The 24,509-nt window shown below is 37.9% G+C and overlaps 1 protein-coding gene and 1 pseudogene across 2 annotated transcripts in view; one reads left to right on the top strand and one right to left on the bottom strand.

Annotated features, from left to right (window-relative positions):
* Window positions 1–24,509, bottom strand: part of ZSWIM5 (zinc finger SWIM-type containing 5) — a 186,695-nt gene that overhangs the window by 103,244 nt on the left and 58,942 nt on the right. The gene's annotated exons all lie outside the window — the stretch shown is intronic.
* LOC111548756 lies at window positions 17,325–17,694 on the top strand (annotated as a pseudogene).

Below are 24,509 nucleotides of genomic sequence, written 5' to 3'. Positions count from 1 at the left end.
AGACCATTTCCAGGTAATGAGGCAAATTTCAATGAATTTAAAAGAATGAGAATAATACAGTGTGTGTTATCTGACCATATTTTTTTTAAACAATCAAACTAGAAGTCAGTAACAGAAAGATAACAGGAAAATCACCCAACACTTGGAAACTAAACAGCATACTTCTAAATAATCCATGGGTCAAAGAAGTCTCAAGGAAAATGAAGAACATATACTAAACTGAATAAAAATGAAAATATAACACACAAAAATTTGTGGAATGCAGGTAGAGCAATGCTGAGAGGGAAATTGATAGCAGTAACTGCTTTACATTAAAAAAAAAAAAAAAAAGGGCCACGCCTATAATCTCAGCACTTTGGGAGACTGACACTGAGGGGAATCACGAGGTCAGGAGTTTGAGACCAGCCTGGCTAACATAGTGAAACCCTGTCTCTACTAAAAATACAAAAATTAGTCGGGCACGGTGGCAGATGCCTGTAATTCCAGCTACTAGGGAGGCTGCGGCAGGAGAATCGCTTAATCCTGGGAGGCAGAGATTGTGTCACTGTACTTCAGCCTGGGTAACAAAAGCAAAACTCTGTCTCAAAAAAAAAAAAAAAAAAAAGGAAGGCCGGCACAGTGGCTCATGCCTACAATCCCAGCATTTTGGGAGGCCAAGGCAGGAGAATCGCTTGAGGCCAGGAGCTTGAGATCAGCTTGGGCAGCACAGCAATATCCTATCTCTACAAAAAATTTTAAAAATTAGCTGGGTATGGTGGCAAGCGCTTGCACCCCTAGCTACTCTGGAGGCTGAGGTGGGAGGATCGCTCGAACCCAGGAGTTTGAGGTTACAGTGAGCCTTGATTGCACCACTGCACTCCAGCTTGGGTGACAGAGTGAGACCTTGTTTCAAAAATAATTTAATTAATTAAATTTTTTAAAAGTTTAAAAGGAAAAAAAAATCTCAAATTAACATAAGTTCCACCTGAAAAATCTAGAAAAATTGAAATAAACCAAGCAGAAAGGAGGAAATAATAAAGATAAAGAGAAGAAATCCATGAAACTGAAAAAAAAAAAAAAATCAATGAAACAAAAATCTGGTTCACTGAAAAAAATAAGTAAAATTGATAAACCTTTAGCAAGAATGACAAAGAAAAAAAGACACAATACCAACATGAGGAATAAAACAAGGAATATCACTACCAGCCCTGCAGACCTCAAAAGAATAATAAGTAAATACTATGAACAACTCTATGAACAAACACATTTGAGGACACAGATTTGAGAAAAAAAAATTCCTTAGAAAGCACAAACTACCAAAACTCATCCAATAAGAAACATTAACTGAAACAGCCCTAACACTATCAAGAAAATTGAATTTATAATTTCAAAACTCTCAAAGGAAATCCTTGTGCCCAAATTGTTTTACTGGGAAATCCTACTAAATGTTCAAAAATCAATTAATGCTGGGCACAGTGGCTCTCACACCTGTAATCCCAGCACTTAGGGAGGCAGAAGCAGGAGGATAGCTTGAGCTCAGGAGTTCAACACCTACCTGGACAACATAGTGAAACTCTGTTCTCCACAAAAAGGAAAAAAAAAAAAGGCTTTATATCAATTCTACATAATCGCTTATAGAAATGTAAGAGAAGAGAACACTCCCCATATCATTTTATTAAAACAACAACAACTTGTTTTAAGAGGTGGGGTCTTGGCCAGGCGCGGTGGCTCAAGTCTGTAATCCCAGCACTTTGGGAGGCCGAGACGGGTGGATCACGAGGTCAGGAGATTGAGACCATCTTGGTTAACACGGTGAAATCCCGTCTCTACTAAAAAAATACAAAAAACTAGCTGAGCGAGGCGGAGGGCACCTGTAGTCCCAGCTACTCGGGAGGCTGAGGCAGGAGAATGGCGTAAACCCGGGAGGTGGAGCTTGCAGTGAGCTGAGATCCCGCCACTGCACTCCAGCCTAGGCGACAGAGCAAGACTCTGTCTCAAAAAAAAAAAAAAAAAAAAGAGGTGGGGTCTCACTCTGACAACTATCCTGGAGTGAAATGGCACAATCACAGCTCACTATGGCCTGGAACTCCTGGGCTCAAGCAGCCCTACCACTTCATTCTCCCAAGTAGCTGGGATTACAGGCACAAGACACTGTGACCAGCTGCCAAATCATTTTATTAAGCTACCTTTACCCTGATACCAAAACCAAAGACAGTACCAAGTAAGAAGACTAAGGATAAATATCCCTCATAAATATGACACAAAAATCCTTAACAAAACATGAGCACTCAGAAGTCAACGATATATAAAAAAAATAGTATACCATGACCAAGTAGAATTCATTTCAGGGATGCAAGGTTGATATAATATTTGAAAATCAATGCAATCCATCATATTAACAGGCTAAAAAAAAATCACCCAATAATCATAGAATCATATCAGTTGACACAGAAAAAGTATTTGGACAAAATTTAATACACATTAAATTCCTCAATTTGATACAGAGCATGTACAAACATACTTAACGGTGAAAGATTAAATGCTTTACCCTAAGATAGGGAACAAGGCAAGATTCTGCTTTTTTTTTTTTTTTAAAGAGACAGGGTCTTATTCTGTCACCTAGGCTGGAGTGCTGTGCTGCCATCATAGTTCACTGCATCCTTGAACTCCCAGATTTAAGGGATCCTCCTGGGTAGCTGGGCCTACAGGTCCAGGGGCACACCATGATGCCAGGCTAATTTTTAAAAAAAAATTTTTTTTAGAGATGGGGTCTTGCTTTGTTGCCCAGGCTGGTCTCAAACTCTTGGCCTCGAGACATCCTTCCACCTCAGCCTCCTGAAGTGCTAGGATTACAGGCTTGAGCCCTCACCACTCTTACTGTACAAAGCAGTGGTGAATCAGTGAGTTCAGCCAGGTCACATGACATAAGATAAACATATTTAAAAAAACTGTATTTCTATATACTAGTAATGAACATATAGAAACCCAAACTAAATACTATTTAGAGTCACTGAAAAAAAAGAAAAGATGAGGGAGGTATAAATCTTTCAAAACATATACAGAACTTTTATGCTAGAAACTATAAAATACTGGTGAAAGAAAACACAGATCTAAATAAATGAAGAGACATTCCATGTTCATATATTAGAAGACTCAATATAGTAAAGATGTCAATTCTTTCTAAATGCAATTAACGTAATTCCATCAAAATTCTAGAAAGACTTTTCTGCAGACATAGACAACATTGACAAGATTATTCTAAAATTTATATGGAAAGTCAAAGGCATTTAAATACAGAAAAAGAAGAATAAGGTAGAAAGAAATAGTCTACACTCTTTCTTTCTCTCTCTCTTTCTTTGGCACCATCTTACTCTGTCATCACAGCTCACTGTGGCCTCAACTCCCTGGGCTCAAGCAATCCTCCCACCTCCAGCCTCCGAAATAGCTGTGACTACAGGCACACACCATGCCCAGCTAGTTTTCTGTTTGTTTGTTTAATTTTTGCAGAAACAGGGTCTCGCTATGTTGCCCAGGCTGATCTTGAACTCCTGGCCTCAAGCAATCCTCCCACCTTGGCCTCCCAAAGTGCTGGGATTACAGGTGTGTGCCACCACGCCTGGCCCACTATTTTAAGAGTTGTTACAGAGGTACAGTAATTAAAACTACGTAGCACTGGAGGGAGAGGCACATAAATCAATGGAATAGGGAATCCAAAAATAGACTCACATAAATGTGCCATAAACAAATATTTGTTTTAAAGTACGTTTGTTAATATTAGGGTCCATTCTTTATGTTGTATAGGTCTAACAGTTTGATAAATGCATAACGTCATGTATCTACTATTACAGTATCATACAGAATAGTTTCACTGTCCCAAATGTCCCTAGTGCTCCACTTACTCATCCTTTCCCTGCTACTACTCCCCAAACCTCTGGCAACCACTAGGTTTTTTTTCTTTTTTTTACTATCTAAAGTTTTACCTTTTCTCAAATGTCATATACTTGGAATCATACAGTATGTAGCCTTTGTATACTGATTTCTTTCACTTAACAATATGCATTCAAAGTTCCTCCATGACTTCTCATGGCTTGACAGCTCTTTTTAGCACCTAAAAATATTCCATTGTCTGGAAATACCACAGATTAGTTACCCATTCACCTACTGACATCTTAATAATACTGAGTCTTCCTATCCATGATCATGAAACATCTTTCCCCTTATTTAGGTCTTCTTTGATTTCTTTCATCAGAGTTTTATACTTTTCCTCATATAGATCTTGCTTTTTTTTTTTTTTTTTTTTGAGACGGAGTCTGTGTTGCCCAGGCTGAAGTGCAATGGCACGATCTCGGCTCACTGCAAGCTCCACCTCCTGGGTTCATGCCATTCTCCCGCCTCAGCCTCATGAGTAGCTGGGACTACAGGCGCCCACCACCACACCCAGCTAATTTTTTGTATTTTAATAGAGAAGGGGTTTCACCGTGTTAACCAGGATGGTCTAGATCTCGGACCTTGTGATCCACCCACCTCAGCCTCCCAAAGTGCTGGGATTACAGGTGTGAGCCACCGCACCCGGCCAGATCTTGCCATTTTTTTTTAAGATTTATGTATGTTTCTCTTTCTTTTTTTGGTGGGGAGAAGTGCTAATATAAATAGTGTTGTTTTAGATTTCAAATTCCAGTTGTTCATTGCTGACATATAGGAAAGCAATTGACTTTCATATATTTACCTGCTTCCTTCAACCTTGCTATAATCCTGATTTTTTACAAAGGTACAAAAGCAATATAATGGAGAGAAAATAAAGTATTTTGAACAAATGATACAACTAAATGTCATAAATAGGCAAAAAATAATACAAGTAATACATAGGCAAAAAATAATACAAGTAATAAACTTTGACTTAAACTTCACACCTTACACAAAAATGAACTCAAAATGAATCACAGATTAAATGTAAAGCTATAGAAGTTTTAGAAGAAATAAAAGAAAATCTTCAGGATCAAGGGCTAAGTAAAGAGTTCCTAGACTTGACACCAAAAACATAATCCATAAAAGGAAATTTTTTCTTTTTTTTTTGAGAAGGAGTCCTGCTCTGTCACCCAGGCTATAGTGCAGTGGTGTGATCTCAGCTCACTGCAACCTCTGCCTCCCAGGTTCAAGTGATTCTCCTGCCTCAGCCGCCTGAGTAGCTGGAATTACAGGTGCCTGTCACCATGTCTGGCTAATTTTTTTATTTTTAGTAGAGACGGGGTTTCGCCACGTTGGCCAGGCCAGTCTTGAACTCCTGACCTCAAGTGATCCACACGTCTTGGCCTCCCAAAGTGTTGGGATTACAGGCGTGGGCCACCATGCCCAGCCTCATAAAAGGAAATACTGTAAACTGTAGTTCATCAAAATTACAAACTCTTGCTCTATTAAAGAACCTATTAATGGGACGAAAGGACAAGCTACAGACTGGGAGAAAATATCTGCAAACTAATTATCAAACAAAGGAACGCTATTTATGATATACAAAGAACACTTAAAACTCAAAAACAAAAACAAAAACAAAAACAAAAAACGCAATTAGCGAATGGGCAAAAGACATGGAGAGACATCTCACTAAAAAGGATAGACAGATGGCAAATGAAAAAGATGTTCAACGTAACAGGCCACTAGGGAAAAACAAATTAAAACCACAATGAAATATATTACAACACATCTATCAGAATGGCTAAAATTAAAAAAAAAAAAGAAATAGCAACACCACCAAACATTGAAGAGAATGCAGAAAAAACTGAATCACTTATAAGTTGTTGGTGGCAATGTAAATTGGTACAGTGAACTGGAAAACAGATTTAGAGTGTCTTAAAAAATTAAACATACAACTAACAAATGACTTAGCAATTGCACTCCTGGGCATTCAGGAAAATTAAAACTGAACACATAAACCTGTTGAAAGCAGCTTTATTCATTATTATTCATATTCAGCTAAAAACTGGAAGTCATTCAGATATCCTTCAGCGGGTGAACAGTTAAACTGTGTATACATTCATACCATGGAATACTACTCAACAATAAAAAAACATGCAACTGATAACACACAACAGCACCACGCAACTTAAAATCTCCAGAGAATTATGCTGAGTGAAAAGAGACAATCCCCCAAAGCTACATTATACCATTCCATCTATGTAACATTTACATTTTTGAAACGGTAAAATTACAGGAGAATTTGAAACCAGCCTTGTCAACATGGTGAAACCCAGTCTCTACTAAAAATACAAAAAATTAGCTGGGCACGGTGGTGTGTACCTGTAGTCCCAGCTACTTGGGAGGCTGAGGCACGAGAATCACTTAAACTCAAGAGGTGGAGGTTGCAGTGAGCCAAGACTGGGCCACCAAACTCCAGCCTGGGAGACAAAGCAAGACTCTGTCTCAAAAAAAAAAAAAAATCACTATCACAATTAATCAATGATGACAGTAGCTACTAAAAGGTAGTACTATTATTACTGTTATTATTTTATGGATGACCAAACTGAAGTATAGAGCTGTTTGGTAACTTCTTACAATTAGTAGCTAACAAGTGACATAAAAGTTATATACAGTGTATGGAGAGAACATAAAGATGGAAGCAACCAATTTATATGCTAGGGTTGGGGGGCAGTTGACACAAAATTTCACTGAATAACTGAATCTTGACGATATTAAGGAGTTGATCAGGTATTCTAAGCAGAAAGATAAAAAAATTTTATAATTTTATAATAAATTATATATAATTTTATAAAAATTTTATAATTTCACTATGTATATATGTAATTGCATATTACTATATATGTATATATGTACTTGTATATCAAAACATCCTGTTGTATACAGTAAATTTATATAACAAAAAATAAGAAAAAAACATGCAAATTTCACTGATGTGTGGTGAGAAGATGCTACTAAAAGAGACGTCATTCATAATAGCTTCCCTGGCTCTCAGTTTCCTCCCTCATAAAATAAGCAGTTAAGACAATGTTATCTCTGAAGTCCCCTCTAGTTCATACAGTCTATGATTCTATGCTGGTAGCATTGAAAGCTGAACAAATTCCTGCGACTCTGTAGGCACAGTACTTTTCTCTATACAATACTAGAATAACTCATGGGAAATGTGTCCCTGTGCCCTAAAAACAAGGATATAGCTACTGTCACTTACAAATTAAATAGCACTGTGATTCAAGTTAAAAAAGACTTAGGAGTTTGAGACATTGAACCGCCATTTATAATGTGTCTATGGGAAAATAACTTTTTTTTTCCTTTAAGATGAAAAGTTTATTTTGCTTTTGCCTAGAAGCAAAAGTAGTGAAAATAAGAGTATAAAAATAAATACAATTTACATTAATGTAAATAAATAACTTTTAAACTAAATATGGCATATAAAGCAATTGTTTAAAAACTATCCATACTCTGTTCAAATGTATTCTAAAATGTTTGTTAAGGAGAAAGGAAAAAGATGAGTCCTTTAAAAATATTAGACTCAGGCTTGGAAGGGGCTGTAGGTCTTGAGGAAAAAAGTTAATGAATAATCTTTTGTGTCTGATGCCAATTAGTGTTTATAACAGTTTCAAGGCTTCAAAGGACAGGAAGGGGTAGAGCAGAGTTCAAGAGAAAATTTCCATCCAGACTGGAAAAAGCAGCAGAGGGTAATCCCAGGAAAACAGTGCATATGTAAACAGAATCATTTCTTTTTGGTTTAGACTGGAAAAAAGCATGATGCTGATAGTGGAAGGCAAGCAAAACCTGAGCTGGGAAGGAAAACAGAACAGAAATAGCTTCTAGTAGCCAGGTGCAGTGGCTCATGCCTGTAATGGCCAACCACTTTTATATGAGATACTTCATATGAATAGAATCATACAATATTTGTCCTTTAATGGTTGGCTATTTCGCTTAGCACGTCTTCAAGGTTCATCCACGTTGTAGCATATGACAGGAATTCTTTCTTTATAAAGCCTCTATTATACATCATTGTATGTACATAACACCTTTTCTCCATTCATTCATCAGTGGACATTTGGGTTGTGTCTACCTCTTGTCTATTATGAATAATGCTACAATGAACACAGGATTATTTTAAGATTCTGCTTTGAATTCTTTTGGATATATACTCAGAAATGGGATTGCTAGATCATATGGTAATTCTTGGTTTTTAGGTTTTTTGTTTTGTTTTGTTTTGTTTTTTGAGGAACCTTCATACTGTTTCCATAATGTAAAAATGCCATTTTACATTTCCACTCACCGTGCATGTGGGTTCCAATTTTTCTGCATCAGTCATAGAAACAGAAAGCATACAGCACTTTGGGAGGCCGAGCTGGGCGGATCATGAGGTCAGGAGATCGAGACCATCCTGGCTAACACGGTGAAACCCTGTCTCTACTAAAAATACAAAAAAATTAGCCGGGCATGTGGTGGGCGCCTGTAATCCCAGCTGCTCAGGAGGCTGAGGCGGGAGAATGGCATGAACTCAGGAGGCGGAGCTTGCAGTGAGCCAAGATCGCGCCACTGCACTCCATTCTGGGCGACAGAGCGAGACTCCGTCTTAAAAAAAAGAAAAAAAGAAACAGAAAGCATAAAAGGGGTTGCTAACAGATGAGGTAGGGGGAGAGGAAATTAGTGTTTAATGGGTATAGAGTTTCTGTTTTGCAAGATGAAAAAGTTCTAGAGAACTGTTGCATAACAATGTGAATATACTTCACACTACTGAACTTAAAAATGGTTAAGATGATAATGCTATGTGTTTTCTCTTAAAAAATACATTATGTCACACTGAAATTTTCTAATGGTTTAGCTTTATATAAACAAGTGACTGCAATTATTGGTCAAATCTTCATTATCTACGCTTATGGGATGTCTTAACAGCCTGAACTGTGTGATTTACAGTCTCCAATTATACTCTGACATTTCTTGATTATTTTTGAAAAACTGTCTTTTATTTTCAAAGAGACACATGTCTACTAAGATTTAAGATTAGTGAATTTAATAATCCTAATAAGAAAACTGAAAATAAGACTATAAGCCATTTTTTTATTTGACTTTTAATCTTCCATTATCAGAACAAACCAATTCTCATTGTCCCCTGGATACATCTACTCCTCCCATTCACCTACTTCCTAATGGTAGAAAATTTTCAGGATTTTTTAGTTGTACAGCTGTCCAACTTAGAACGACTTCTCAATGTGTGAAGTCTTTTTTTTTTTTTTTTTTTTTTTTTGAGATGGTGTCTCACTCTGTCACCTAGGCTGGAGTACAGTGGCGTGACGTAGGCTCACTACAACCTCCACCTCACGGACTCAAGTGATCCTCCCATCTCAGCCTCCCAAATAGCTAGGACTCAAGTGATCCTCCCATCTCAGCCTCCCGAGTAGCTAGGACCACAGGCATGCCCCATCACGCCTGGCTAATTTTTCTATTTTTGGTAGAGATGGGAGTCCATGTTGCCCAGGCTGGTCTCGAACTCCTGAGCTCAAAGGATCCACCTGCCTCAGCCTCCCAAAGTGCTAGGATTACAGGCATGAGCCAATATGCCCAGCCTCAATTTGTGAAGTCTTAGTAGGGCTTTTTATTATTTAGAAAACCTTGAAATATTGAAGTTCACAATGGATCATTAAAAACTAACACTTCCTTTCAGCCATCTACATTAATCTGAAATCCATAATTTATTTCATATATTAATACATCAAATTCATAATACATAAAATATAATTTATCATGGTTGTAAAATTTCATAGCGAAAACAAAAGCAACTGGGAATACAAGTGTGAGCCACCGCACCCGGCCAATTCGGGTTTTCTTTAACTTTTTATCCCTTTTTTTTGCTCCTACTACAGACGTGGAGGGTCTTCTTTAATGACTTTAACGTATACATCTGGTAAGTACAATATCTGGATTTCCTGGGCCTGCTTCTCTTGTCTTTTTTTGTTTTCCCTCTTGGTGTTTAGCAAATCTTGTCAGTTTGCATAACTGGTTATTTTTTACTGAGTTTCAGTTATAATATATGGAAAACTGTAGAAATAACCTGAGGCTCTGGAACATGTTACCTTCCTTCAGAAATTTACTTTTCTTATTTGACAGGTAATTAAGCTAAAGGAAGATTGCTTTAAGCAGGATCAAGATGATAAAAATTAGGTTTCAGCCCTTTTGAATACTAGTCTATTTTTGGCTCACCCTTACTGCTAGGGTATAATTCTTCAGGGTTCCAATAAAAAGCCTGGGGTGTTTACCAGGGCCTCTCCTCCTTAGAGCTCTCCGCACTTTGCCCTTCTAGCTCCACAAGACTGCTGAAAACCCTATTCAGTTTCTCAGCCTCTTATCCTTGCTAATTTTGTAAACAGCAATCACCTTGAGTGGTCCTAAATGTTGGGCTCACCTCTGTTAGCTTTTCCCTTCTACCAGATCTTAGCCTCGCAAATTCTCATTGCCTTGGTATTTTCTGATGCCTTCAGATTTTTTTATTTTTTAGACACAGGGTCTCACTGTGTCGGCCAGGCTAGAGTGTAAAGGTGCAATCATAGCTCATTGGGGCCAAGTGATTCCCCTGCCTCAGCCTCCCAAGTAGCTGGAACTCCAGGCATACACCACCATGCCCAGCTAATTTTTTTTTTATTTTTTGAAAAGAGAGGGTCTTGCTATGTTGCCCAGGCTGGTTTTGAACTCCTGGCTTCAAGTGATCCTCCTGCCGTGGCCTCCCAAAGCATTGGGATTGCAAGCATAAGCCACAGCACCTAATCCAAACAGATTTTTAAAAATATTTTTCCGGCCCTTGTGGACCTTCTCTTTTAGTAGAAGAAAGGCGATAAACAAAAAATAAGTAAATTGCAGTATATTAGAAGACAAGTGCTATAGAAAAAAAAAAGTAGATCAAGGTTGGGTATAAAGGGCTGGAAGGTAAATTGTACTTTTAAATATGGTGGACAGGGTAGGCCTTCCTCATGAGAAGGTAACAACTAAGCAAAAACTTGAAGAAGATGAGGGATTTGCCCATGTGAATATCTGAGTCAAAAACTTTACAAGCTGAGGCAATAGACAATATAAAGATCCAAAGACAGGAACGTGCCTGGCATGTTCAAAGAATAGCAAGGAGGACATTATGATTGGTGCAGGATGAGCTAGTGGGACAGTAAAAGAGAAGTTAGAGAAGTAACGCAGGGAAGGGTGACAGATTAGTTGGAGTCCTGTAAACTACTGTATGGAATTTGGCTTTTACTCTAAGTTAAATGAGGAACCTTTGCAGCATTTTAAGCAGACTACTATCATCCTGGCTGCTGTGTTGAGAATATACTGTACTGAGGCAAGGGTAGGAACAGGGGGGCCAGTTACATGGCTATTGTAAATAAATCACGGGAGAGATCACATTGGCCTGAATTAGGGTGGTAATGGTGGAAAGTGTTGGAAGCAGTTCCTCCAACACTGGGGTTTACTTTCTTACCAATCTCATTTCTATGAAACTGCCTAAATATGTATCTCCACAAATAGGAAACATGCACAAGTGACCCCTAACAACATGGGATTGAACAACATGGGTCAACTTACACAAGGATTTTTTTTCAACCAAACATAAACAGAAAATACAGTATTCCTGAAAATTTTTTAAAAATGAAAAGAAAGGCTGGGCACGGGGGTTCACACCTGTAATCCCAGCACTTTGGGAGGCCGAGGTGGGTGGATCACCTGAGGTCAGGAGTTCGAGACCAGCCTGGCCAACATAGTGAAACCCCCCCCCCCCCATCTCTACTAAAAATACAAAAATTAGCCGGGTATGGTGGTGTGTGCCTGTAGTCCCAGTTACTCCAGAGGCTGAGGCAGGAGAATCGCCTGAACCCAGGAGAAGGAGGTTACAGTGAGCCGAGACCACGCCATTGCACTCCAGCCTGGGCGACAAGAGTGAAATCCATCTCAAAAAAAAAAAAAAAAAAAAAAAGGAAAAGGAAAGAGAAAAGAAAATACAGTATTCATGAGACTTGCAATCCACACATATGGGAAGTCAACTTTTCAAATAAGCAGGTTCCACAGGGCTGACTATGGGACATGAGGATAGAGGCTTCATTATACAGGCATGACTGATTAAATCATTGGCCACTGGTGATTAGCTCAAAACGCAACCCCTCTCCCCTCCGCAGGGAGGTCAGGGGGTCGGGTGGAGTGAAGGTTCCAAACCACTAATCTCATGAGTGATTCACCTGGCAACCAGCTCCTATCCTCACTAACATTAACTCACGTGTAGATGACAAGGGCTTATTATGAAAAGCTGAAATAATTCATCAATAGCAGAAATTTCTTTTCTCCTTTTTTTTGTTTTTTGAGACTGAGTCTTGCTCTATTGCCCAGGCTGGAGTGCAGTGGAACAATCTCAGCTCACTGCAACCTCCGCCTCCTGGGTTTAAGCAATTCTGCTGCCTCAGCCTCCCAAGTAGCTGGGATTACAAGCACCTGCCACCATGCCCGGCTAATTTTTGTATTTTTTAGTAGAGACGGGGTTTCACCACACTGGCCAGACTGCTCTCAAATTCCTGACCTCAAATGGTCCACCTGCCTCAGCCTCCCAAAGTGCCGGGATTACAGGTGTGAGCCACTGCACTGGCCCTTTTTCCCTTTTTTTAAGAGACACAGTCTCACTCTGTTACCCAGGCTGTGGTGCGATGGCACAATCACGCTACATAGCAGCCTTGACCTCTGGGTTCAAGTGATCTTCCCACCTCAGCCTCCCTACTAGCTGGGACTACAGACGCATGCTACCATGGTGGCTAATTTCTTTATCTTTTCTTTTCTTCCCTTTCCCCTCCTTTCCTTTCATTTCCTTTCTTTCTCTTTCTCTCTCTCTTTCTCTCTCTCTCTCCTTCTCTCCCTCCCTCCCCTCTCCCTCCCTCTCCTTCTCTCTTTTTTTTTTTGTAAAGACAGAGTCTCAAGCAATCTTCCCATCTTGGCCACCCAAAGTGCTGGGATTACGGCATGAGCCACCATGCCCGGCTTCAAACTCCTGGGCTCAAGCAATCCCCCCTCCTGCCTGAGCCTTCTGAGTATCTGAGACTACAGGTATATGCCACCATGCCCAGCTAATTTTTTCTTTTCTTTTTCTTTCTTTTCTTTTCTTTCCTTCTTTTGCTTTCTTCCTTTTTTTTTTTTTTTTTTTTGGTAGAGACAGGGTCTTGCTTTGTTGCCCAGGCTGGTCTCAAACTCCTGAACTCAAGTGATCCTCCCACCTCAGCCTCCCAAAATTCTAGGATTACAGGTGTGAGACATCCTGACAGGTGTGAGACATCCTGCCCAGCAACAGAGAAATTTTAAATCAAGTCCTTCAGGTGGAAGGAAATAATACCAAATGAAAAATAAGCACTTGCACATAAAAATGAAGAACACTGGAAACAGTAGCAACGTAGATAAATTCAAATGACTTCATTTATTATTTAAATCTCCTGAAAACACAACTATTTAAAGAAAAACAATAACAATGTATTTTAAGGTTTACATTTTGTATAAAAGTAAATGTGTGAAAACATTAGCACAAAGTCTGGTAGAGAAGAAATGGAAGTATGCTGTGATAAGGTACTAATACTATTAGTGAAATAGTATAGTATCACTTGAAAGTAGATGTTGCTAAAGGTACAACTAAAGGTTGGCAAACTACAGCCTGCAGGCCAGATCTGACCTGCCACCTGTTTCTGTAAATAAAGTTTTATTGGGATACAGCCATAGTTATTCATTTATCTATTGTTTATGGCTGCTTTTGTGCAACAATGGCAGAATTGTAGTTGCAACAGATAGTGTGATCTACAAAACCTATAACATTTAGGCTATCTGGACATGTATAGAAAAAGTTTGCTGATCTCTGGTATATACTATACACTCTCAAATAAGCACAAAAAGATACAGCTAATATGCCAACAAAGGAGATAAAATGGAATCATAAAAGACAATCAAAAAGGAGGCAGAAAAATAAGAAGAGAACAAAGAGCAGATGACAAACAGAAAACAAATAGCAAGATGGTAGATTTAAACAAACTATATCAACAACCATGTTAAATGTAAGCAGACTATACAGCCTAGTAAAAAAGGCAGAGATTATTACATTGGATAAAAAGGCAAGATCCGATCATACACTGCCTACAACAAGCTCATTTAAAATATAAAGACATAAATAGGTTAAAAAGATTAGGCTTCTAGAGATAGATAAGATGGAGTAAGCACACTTTACTCTGTCTCCCCCACAGAAGGCAGCTTTCAAACCTGGAAAGAATGTATGGAGTAGTATTTGAAGATGCTGAAAAGTCATTAGTAGCAGACAGACTGGGAAAGGAGACCAGAATTTGAAGTACCACTAAACCAGCAGTGAGTTTACCCTTTTTTTTCCTCTAGTATACCCAGCCTGAATTCAACACATTCAAAAGCCCAGTAGTGATCACTGGGTGCATACAGAGAGAGATCCAGGAAAAGCCTCTCAAAGAATGGGAAAGAGAACTCCTCATGCTCAGAGAGTGTGAAAAATCCCCCATTTTTTCCACTTTCTTTTCTCCATTTTCTCATATCCCAACCTCCGGGCAATCCTATAGTGATGGCAGTGAAAGCAGCAGCAGCAGCTGCACCAGTAGCAACAGGAATCATCAGAAGTCAAAATTCTGAAAAAGGGAGACTTTCCTCTCTTTTGGTGAAGCAGTAGTTTTAAGAGGATGAGGCCAATTCTCACTTTGTCTTTTTCCATTTTCCTGCTGCTTGGACCTAGATATGCAAGTATACATCAGAAAGGGGTAACTGTTCTAAGTTTCTGGTGAGAGAACAGAAAAGGATTCTGTTCCTCAGGGAACCAGAAAGTACTAGGGAGATCAAGAAGATGAAGAACAGAGATGAAGAACTCAGGAGAGCAAGCCCATAAACTGGTTTATGAACTTCTGGCCCCAGCCCAAGTAGAGAAATGTAGATCTGTCCAATTCAGCATATAATAAACAGAAGTGACATTCACTGGAATTGTAGGCTATAGCAGCCAGGTTGAAACTTGTGGTCTGAACCCAACCAGATAGACTGCCTACTAAAACAACAACTATCAATATACTCCATAAGATTTATCAAAAACCAGCTGACTACAAAAAAACTCACTTCAAATATAATGATATAGGTAGACCAAAACAATTAAATGTTTACACATGGAAAATATATGTACCATGTAAACACTAATCAAAACAAAACTGGAATGTTTATACTAATATGAGACAAAGTAGACTGAACACACAAAAAAACAACACAGATAAAGAAGAATATCATGTAACAATAAAAGGGTCAGGCAGTAATCCCACGGTGGCTGGGATTTTGTCTCATATTACTATACGAGAGGTGGGTGTATTGCTTGAGCCCAGGAGTTCTAGACCAGCCAAGGCAACATGGTGAAACCTCATCTCTACAAAAACTACAAAAATTAGCCAGCCATGGTTGTGCATGTCTGTGGTCCCAGCTACTCAGGAGAACAAAGTAAGAGGATCACTTAAGCCCAGGCAAGTTAAGGCTGCAGTGAGCCGAGATCGCACCACTGCACTCCAGCCTAGGTGACAAAGTGAGACCCTGTCTCAAAAAAATTAATAAATAAAAATAATTATTAGAGATAACTACACATACAAAATGGACAACTTTAATGAAATGAACTGATTTTTCACAAACTCAAACTACCAACATTTACCAAAGATTAAACAGATATCTGAATAGTCTTTTTGTTTTTTGTTGTTGTTTTGAGATAAGGTCTTACTCTGTCACCTAGGCTAGAGAACACAATGGCACAATCATGGCTCACTGCAGTCTTGACATCCCAGGCTGAGAAGATCCTCCCAACTTGGTCTCCTAGTAGCTTGGACCACAGGTACATGCCACCATGCCTGGCTAATTTTTTGTAGAGATGGAGTTTTGCCACGTTGCCCAGGCTAGTCTCAAACTCCTGGACTCAAGCAACTGGGATTACAGGTATGAGCCATGGTGCCTGGCCAATAGTTCTATATTTACAAGAGAAATTGAATATGTGGCCAAAAACTTTCTGAAAAATAAATCTCCAGTGACAGATGGTTTCCCAGGTAAATTCTTCCAAATATTTAAAGAAGAAATAATACCAATTTTATAAAATTTCATCCAGAAAAAAGAAAGAGGAATACTTCCAAACTCATTTCATGATCCCAACACTACTCTGTACTAAAACCAGACAATAACAGTATTAAAAAAAAAAAAAAAAAAAAAGACAAGGAAGAAAACCACAGACTGTTGGACACAGTGGCTCAAATCTATAATCCCAGGACTTTGGGAGGCCGAGGTGGGCAGGTCATACAAGCCCAGGAGTTTGAGATCAGCCTGGGCAACATGGTGAAACCCTGACTCTACCAAAAAAAAATTAGCTGGGTGTGGTGCACGCCTATGGTCCCAGCTACTTGGGAGGCTGAAGTGGGAAGATTGCTTATACCTGGGAGGCAGAGGTTACAACGAGCTGAGATTGCACTACTGCACTCCAGCCTGGGCAATAGAGTGAGACTCTGTCTCAAAATAAAAAAAGAAGAAGAAAAGAAAACACAGACCAATATTTTTCATGAAGACAGACACAAAAATTCTCAACAAAATATCAGCATACCAACTCCAGAAACATATACAAAAAATAATATACCACAACAAAGTGGGCTTTCTTTTGTGAATGCAAAGCTGTTTCAATATTTGAAAAGTAATTTATGTAATCTACCATATTAACAGTCTAAAGAAGAAAAAGCATATGATCATACAATTTGACACAGAAAAAAGGATTTGACAAAATACAACATCTGCTCATGACTAAAAACAACAGCCACAACAAAACTCTTAGCAAACCTACAACGGAAGTAAATTTCTTCAACCTGATAAAGGGTATCTACAAAAATCCTCCATTGTACAAAATACTAAATGTTGAAAGACTCAATGCCTTCTTCCTAATATCAGGAATAAAGCAATGATGTACATTCTCCCCATTCCTATTCAACACTGTACTGAAAATCTTAGCTGGTGCAACACAGGAAGAAAACGTAATAAAAATAAACGGATTGGAAAGGAAGATATAAAACTGTCCTTATTCAAAAATAACATGATTGTCTACCTAGAAACTCCCAAGGAATTTACTAAAAAGTGCATTTAGCAAGGACTCAGTTACAAGATTATCATACAAAAACCAAACATATTTCTTTATGCTAGCAATATACAAATACAAACATAAAATTTTAAAAAACCAATTATAATAACTTCAAAAAGTAAAATATTTAGGTATAAGTCTAACAAAACATGTAGGCATCTATAGACTGAAAACTATAAAACAGTGATGAGGGAAAGGGCGCAGGGTTTGAAACATGGCGGACGACGTAGACCAGCAACAAACTACCAACACTGTAGAGGAGCCCCTGGATCTTACCAGGCTCAGCCTAGATGAGCGAACTTATGTGAAGATGAGAAATGACCGAGAGCTTCAAGGCAGATTACATGCTTATGATCAACATTTAAATACGATCTTGGGAGACGTGGAAGAAACTGTGACTACTATAGAAATTGATGAAGAAACATATGAAGAGATATATAAATCAACGAAACGGAATATTCCAATGCTCTTTGTCCGGGGAGATGGCGTTGTCCTGGTTGCTCCTCCACTGAGAGTTGGCTGAAACAAATAATTTGTCCTGTATGGAAAACAGAAGACTTTGTACAGTGGCCTTTCTAAATGTACAAAACATTCGAAAGAGAAACCTGCATACATTTTGGTATTAAGAAATAATTCTGGCGATTCTTCCACGCCTGAAATGAGTTGATTTGCAGATAACTCACAACTTCTTAAGTGAAATGGTATTTTCATTTTTCTTAAGCTCTTCCAATAAATATGACCACCAAGATGCAAAAAAAACAAAAAAACAAAAAAACAAAAAACACAGTGATGAAAGAAATCCAGGAAGACCTAAATAAATAGAGGATATACTGTGTTCACAGATTGAGAACTCAATATAGTGAAGATTTCAATTTTCCTAAAATTGATATATAGGTTTAATGCAATATCAGTCAAAATCTCAGATTTCTTAAAATACAGACAAGCTATAATTTTAAAATTTATACAGAAAGGCAAAGGAACTGGAAGAGCTAAAATAATTCTGAAAGGGAAGAATAAAGTTAGAGGAACTAGAGGAACCACATGAACTTTAAGAAATACTATAAAGCAGCCAGGCATGGTGTTTTAAGCCTGTAATCCCAGCACTTTGGGAGGCTGAGGCAGGAGGATTATTTGAGACCAGGAGTTCGAGACTAGCAAGGGCAGTATCACGAAATCTTGTCTCTAGAAAACAAAAAAGAAAAAATTGCTGGCCATGATGGTGCACAACTGTTGTGTCCCAGCTCCTTGGGAGGTTGAGACAAGAGGTTTGCTCGAGCCCAGGAGTTTGAGGCTGCAAGTGAGCTATGATTGTGCCACTGGATTCCAGCCTGGGCAACAGCGTGAGACCCTATCTCCACAAAAATATGGCCAATCGATTTTGAAAAAGAAATAAAATTAATTCAATGAAGAGAGGACAGTCTTTTTAATATATATTAAATTGGACACTGAACACTAAACATTGAACATCAATATACAAAATGAATAAACAAACCTCAATCTAAACCTCACATTTTGTACAAAAATGTATAAAATGTTTAGAATAAAACACAGCAGAGTATCTCTGTGACCTGGGATTAGGCAAAGAGTTTTTATACACATCACCAAAAGCAGAATCCATAAAAGAAGAAACTGGTAAGTTGGACTTCATTAATATCAAAAACTCTTGCTCTAGCAAAAACGCTATTAAAATATCGAAGAAACAAGCCACAGACTGGGAGAAAATATTTGCAAGACACATATCCAATAAAGGACTTGCATCTAGGATATATAACGAACTCTAAAAACTAAAAATAAGAATATGAACAAGTAAATTTAAAAATAGGCAAAAGATGTGGGTACTACTCTGAAGAGAATATACAAATGGCAAATAAGTACATGAAAAAATGTTCAGCATCATTGGCTCTTAGAAAAATGCAAATTAAAATCATTATGAAATATTACTACATACCTATAAAAATGAGTAAAATAAAAAATATTGGCAATACCAAGTGCTGATGAAGATGCAGAACCAGAACTGTCATGCTTTGCTGGCATGAATGCAAAATGGTACAGGCACTCTGGAAAAGCATTTGTCAGTTTCTTAAGTTAAATATACACTTGCTTACCATATTACCCAGCAATCCCACTCCTGGGATTTCTCCCTAGAGAAATGAAAACTTATGTTAACAAACAAACAAACAAACAAACAAAAAAACAGAAAAAACTGGTTATCAACATTCATAGCAGCTCTATTCATAACTGCCAAAAATTAGAAACAACCCAAATATCCTTTAACAGGATAAACAATTCGTAGTACATTTATATATAACAGAATACTACCCAGCAAAAAGAAAGAACAAACCATAGATACAGGCAACAACTTAGAGGAATATATCAAAGGCAATGCTGAGTAAAAGAAGCCATCTAGAAAGGTAACACACTACATATTTCCATTTATATAACATTCTTTAAAAAACCCAAAACTATAGTGATGGAGAACAGATCAGTGGCTGCCAAGTGTTAAGGGTGTAACTATAATGGAGTGAGGTTTTTGGGGTGATGGAACTGTTCATATCCTGGCTACGGTATAGGTTACAAAAATTTATACATCTGTTAAAATTCACAGAACTGTACATCGAAAGAAAAAAGTCACCTTTATTCTGTGATATTTTTAAAAATACTATTTATTTTTAGATTTCAAGGAAAAAAGAGAACAGGAAGAGTGAGCAAAGGAGACTGAGATGGAGCTGCTAACAAGGTAGGAGAAAAACTAGGAGAGTGTGGTACCCTAAGAGCCTCGTGAAGAAAATGAATCAAGGATGACAGTGATCAACTATACCAAAAACTGCTGATATTCAAGTAAGAAAAGAACTGAGAAATGACAACTGGCAATGTAGAGGTGGCTCTGATGAGAATGGATCTGGCATAGTAAACACTGGTTGAAACAGATTTAAGAGAAAATGATTTAAGACAGAAATTGGAGTTAACAAGTATACATAACTTTAAGTATTGCTACAAAGACAGTAAAGATATAGGACAATAGCTGGTAGAAGTAGAGTTAAGAGAAGATTTTTACTAAGAAATAAAAGTATGTTTTTATGCCAATGGGAATATCCAATAGAGAATAAAAAGTTGATGATGTAGTCCAGCTTTTTTCAGCACTTAGAACTATTCATTTATACATATACCTACCATGTTACCACGTTGTAACCATAGCCTGGAAACATAAGCAAATATCATGTCATCAAAAACTTAACTGATTTGAAAAAAAAAAAAGTATAAAATAGAAATGTCTGTTTCTAGACTTTTTTTTTTTTTTTTGAGACAGAGTCTCACTCTCACCCAGGCTGGAGTGCAGTGGTGCAATCTTGGCTTACTGCAACCTCCGTTTCTCCGGTTCAAGTAATTCTCGTGCCTCAGCCTCCCGAGTAGCTGGGATTACAGGTGTACATCACCATGCCTGGCTAATTTTTGTATTTTTAGTAGACACAGGGTTTCATCATGCTGGCCAGGTTGGTCTCAAACTCCTGGCCTCAAGTGATCCACCCGCCTCAGCATTCCAAAGTTGTTTCCAGACTTTATAGACTATACACACACATGCAATTGCATACATACATACTCACATTAACTACAAGCTCCATTGGTCAGCTCTATAAATCAACTTACTTTCCTATGAATATGCTTTATAGTACAGTCAAAGTAACGCCCTGATTTCCCAGTCCACTCCTGACTCACCACATGACCATACTTGGTCCTACATTACCCACATTTCTGTTATTAACTATGAACCTAACTGAATTCTAAGTTTTCAAGGCTGAGAAATACAGTTCTGTTATTATAAATGTTCTATGGTTTCCCCATGTCCCAATGGACAAAAATGATATGTTCTGAATAACAAGTGACATCATCTTTAATCAAGTGACATCATTTTTAATAAAAGAAAGATTAGCATCATCACCTTTTTTTTTTTTTTAAACAGAGTCTCACTCTGTTGCCCAGGCTGGAGTGCAGTGGTACAATCTTGGCTCACTGCAACCTCTGCCTCTCAGGCTCAGGAAATCTCCTGCCTCAACTTCCTAAGTAGCTGGGACCAACAGGCATTAACCATCATGCCCGGCGAGCATTATCAACTTTCAAAAGGGCTAAACATTATACCTAAACATCTAAATCTTGAAAGTGAGAAATTCTAAATCAAAACATGGCTAAACTTCTATATAGATACTAGTTTAAATAAAATGTCATCCTAATTCAAGAGACAACTTTCTAAAAATTTCCCTCCAATTACCACAAAGGAAAAGAGATAGACAGATAGATGTATTTATCAACTTGCCAGCTTCACTTGTAAGTGTAGAATTACCATATAGAAAACATTTTCTGCTTTGCAGAACACAACTGTGCATTCAAATACAGTTCTAAGAAAGACCTCTTAATCTGTTCCATTGTTAGTTAAGTGGTTTATACATGCAGAAAAAAAGGAAGACACCAGTTGGATATACATAATATGGAAAGAAAAAAATGGGGATAGGAGAAATAATCTCAACATTTCTTACTTTTCTCCTTTCTAAAAATCCCTTCTTCTTATTCTTCCCTTTTCTCATCACCCACACCCCCAAAAAACACAAGATCCATGCCAAACCCCACAAAAGCTCTTAGGCCTCTCTCAAGCATGCAAATGTAATTTTCTACCCAGACAACACACTTCCTTTTTAATGAACTCCAAAAACAATCTGTGAATGCCCACAGAAAAGAGGAAAATTGCAATAAAAAAATAAAAACAGAGAGATGTGGGGGAGGGTCAAGATGGATACGGCAAATCCAGAGTTTAAATAGACATAAAAGATAATGAAGGTGAAAGGATTGTAATCAAACAAAATGGTTTGCAATCTGTCATTTCATATAAATGAGACTCAGAGAAATATATGAATATTCACTTGAATCAAAATCATTCATTACAGGAGTGGTCCTTCAAGTGAAAGGATCTCTGTCAAGGCCCAATGTGGCTGTCATTCTTTTTTCCATTTTGTAATTTAAAAACACAAAAAAATTGTATATGGATAAAAAGAGAAAAAATAATGTTACATATGCACAAACCCATAAAGCCATCAAGAGAGGGAACACATTTAGTCATGATATAACCAAATACTACATCAAAATTAGACCTTCAAAGAGTGTTCATAAATGATGAGACACTTCAGTCAGTCACGTGATTCAGGATCCCTCCAGATGCACATTATGATTCAGATTTGAACACTAAATAGAGTAGGCCAAAGGGTAGGGTGGGAGGACTTGAAGAAAAACATAATGCAAAAAAGGTCATCAAAATGAAAACTGTCTTCTTGCCACACAATTTGAAGAGAAGTTTCATTGAAAAAAAAAATAGCTGTAAACCAATTTAGGCCGAAATAATTGCTACATTTTATAATCTAACCTCTTAATAGTGAATAGAATTCTTCTCCCTGCTTAAGGATCAAATTGGTTGGGCTCTGCACTTGTCTGGCACCATGCTGTGGGCTATTTCCTTTAATATATAACCAATCAAAGATGTATTCAGGCTTTTGTGAGATCCAAAGCTTTGTAACTAACGGCATATTCTAGAGCATCATGAAGTTTCTCTAAAAGGAGCAGACAAAGCTATAAACAGTGATAGCCTCCCTCGGATAGTTAATATTCATGTCTCAAAGGTAGACACTGAACCCTTTATAATATACCAAATACGGACACTTTTTCTTATAGTACTTGTCCTGTAATATTTATACTAATTTTTTCTTCCTTCAATTTGTATCAACACACCATAAGATCACAGCTGCTTAAAGAAATAACAACAAAACTCTTCAAAACACATATTAATAATTGTGGCTGGGCATGGCGGCTCATGCCTTGTAAGCCCAGCACTTTAGGAGGCCAAGACGCCAGGACTTCTTGAGGCCAGGAGTTTGAGACCAGCCTGGGCAATATAGTAAGACTCCATTTCTACAAAAAAAAATTTTTTTTTTAATTAGCAGGGCATGGTGGCACATCTATAGTCCTAACTGAGACTGATGCAGGAGGGTTGCTTGAGTCTAGGAGTTTGAGGCTGCAGTGGGCTAGGGTCGTACCATATCACGCTAGCCTGGTCAACAGAGCAAGACCTTGTCTCTAAAACTAAAAGAAAAACAAAAACATGATTGTTACATGTACAAACACAGTAAAATAATCTACCAATAGTAAGTACCAACTGAAAATCATACTGCGTTTTCAGGCTTCATGATAAATGTCATCAACTGAATATATAATTTAGCACACATCTTTACGGAATGATTATGCTCACATAAGGCATACATAAATACTATATCATTGTTAAATTTATACCTGATGGATGAAAGTAATTTCACATATTGGCATACATGTTACAAAGCACTATCAAGAGACTGCTTTTTAAAACCTTCCTAACAAAATATATTAAGGTAACCAAATTAAGTCATGGAGTTAAGGATGAAAGAACATATATAACTGTAGTATATGAGTTAAATCTTCCTTTCATTTATCTATAACAGGTTCATTACCCATTGCATCCACATGGGAATACAGAACACAGAGTTAAATACTTGTTTATATTGAAAAATAACATCTATCTTCATAATAAATCTATTTCAAGTTTATCACATTCTTTATAAAATAATACTTTGTTCATTTTTCCATATAAATTATGTTGAAACAAAAATTAATTCATCAACTTTTAAACTACCATATAAAAGGGACTAGAAGGAACATATGGTCTGGGCATGGTGGCTCACACCTATAACCCCAGCTTTGGGAGGCCAAACTGGGAGGACCACTTGAGGCCAGGGTTCAAAGATCAGCCCAGGAAACATAGCAAGACCACATCTCTACAAAAAAATTTAAATATTAGCTGAACATGGTGGTATACACCTGCAATCCCAGCTACTCAAGAGGCTAAGACAGGAGGATTGTTTGAGCCCAGGAGTTCAAGGCTGCAATGAGCTCTGATCATACTACTGCACTCCACCCTGGGCAACAAAGTGAGACCTTATCTTTAAAAAAAAAAAATACACGAATGGGCAATAACCATTTTGAAAAGATAGTTACATCAATCATTAAGAAAATGCAGGCCAGGTGCCACGGTGGCTCAAGCCTGTAATCCCAGTACTTTGGGAGGCCGAGACGGGTGGATCACGAGGTCAGAAGATCGAGACCATCCTGCCTAACACGGTGAAACCCTGTCTCTACTAAAAAAAAATACAAAAAACTAGCTGGGCGAGGTGGTGGGCACCTGTAGTCCCAGCTACTCAGGAGGCTGAGGTAGGAGAATGGTGTAAACTCGGGAGGTGGAGCTTGCAGTGAGCCGAGATCTGGCCACTGCACTCCAGCCTGGGTGACAGAGAAAGACTCCATCTCAAAAAAAAAAAAAAAAAAAAAAAAA

This window comes from Piliocolobus tephrosceles, chromosome 1, assembly GCF_002776525.5.
Source record: "Piliocolobus tephrosceles isolate RC106 chromosome 1, ASM277652v3, whole genome shotgun sequence".
Classification (NCBI taxonomy): Eukaryota; Metazoa; Chordata; class Mammalia; order Primates; family Cercopithecidae; genus Piliocolobus; species Piliocolobus tephrosceles.
Note: the sequence above shows the minus strand (reverse complement) of the source record. Positions and strands in the feature narration are given on the sequence as shown.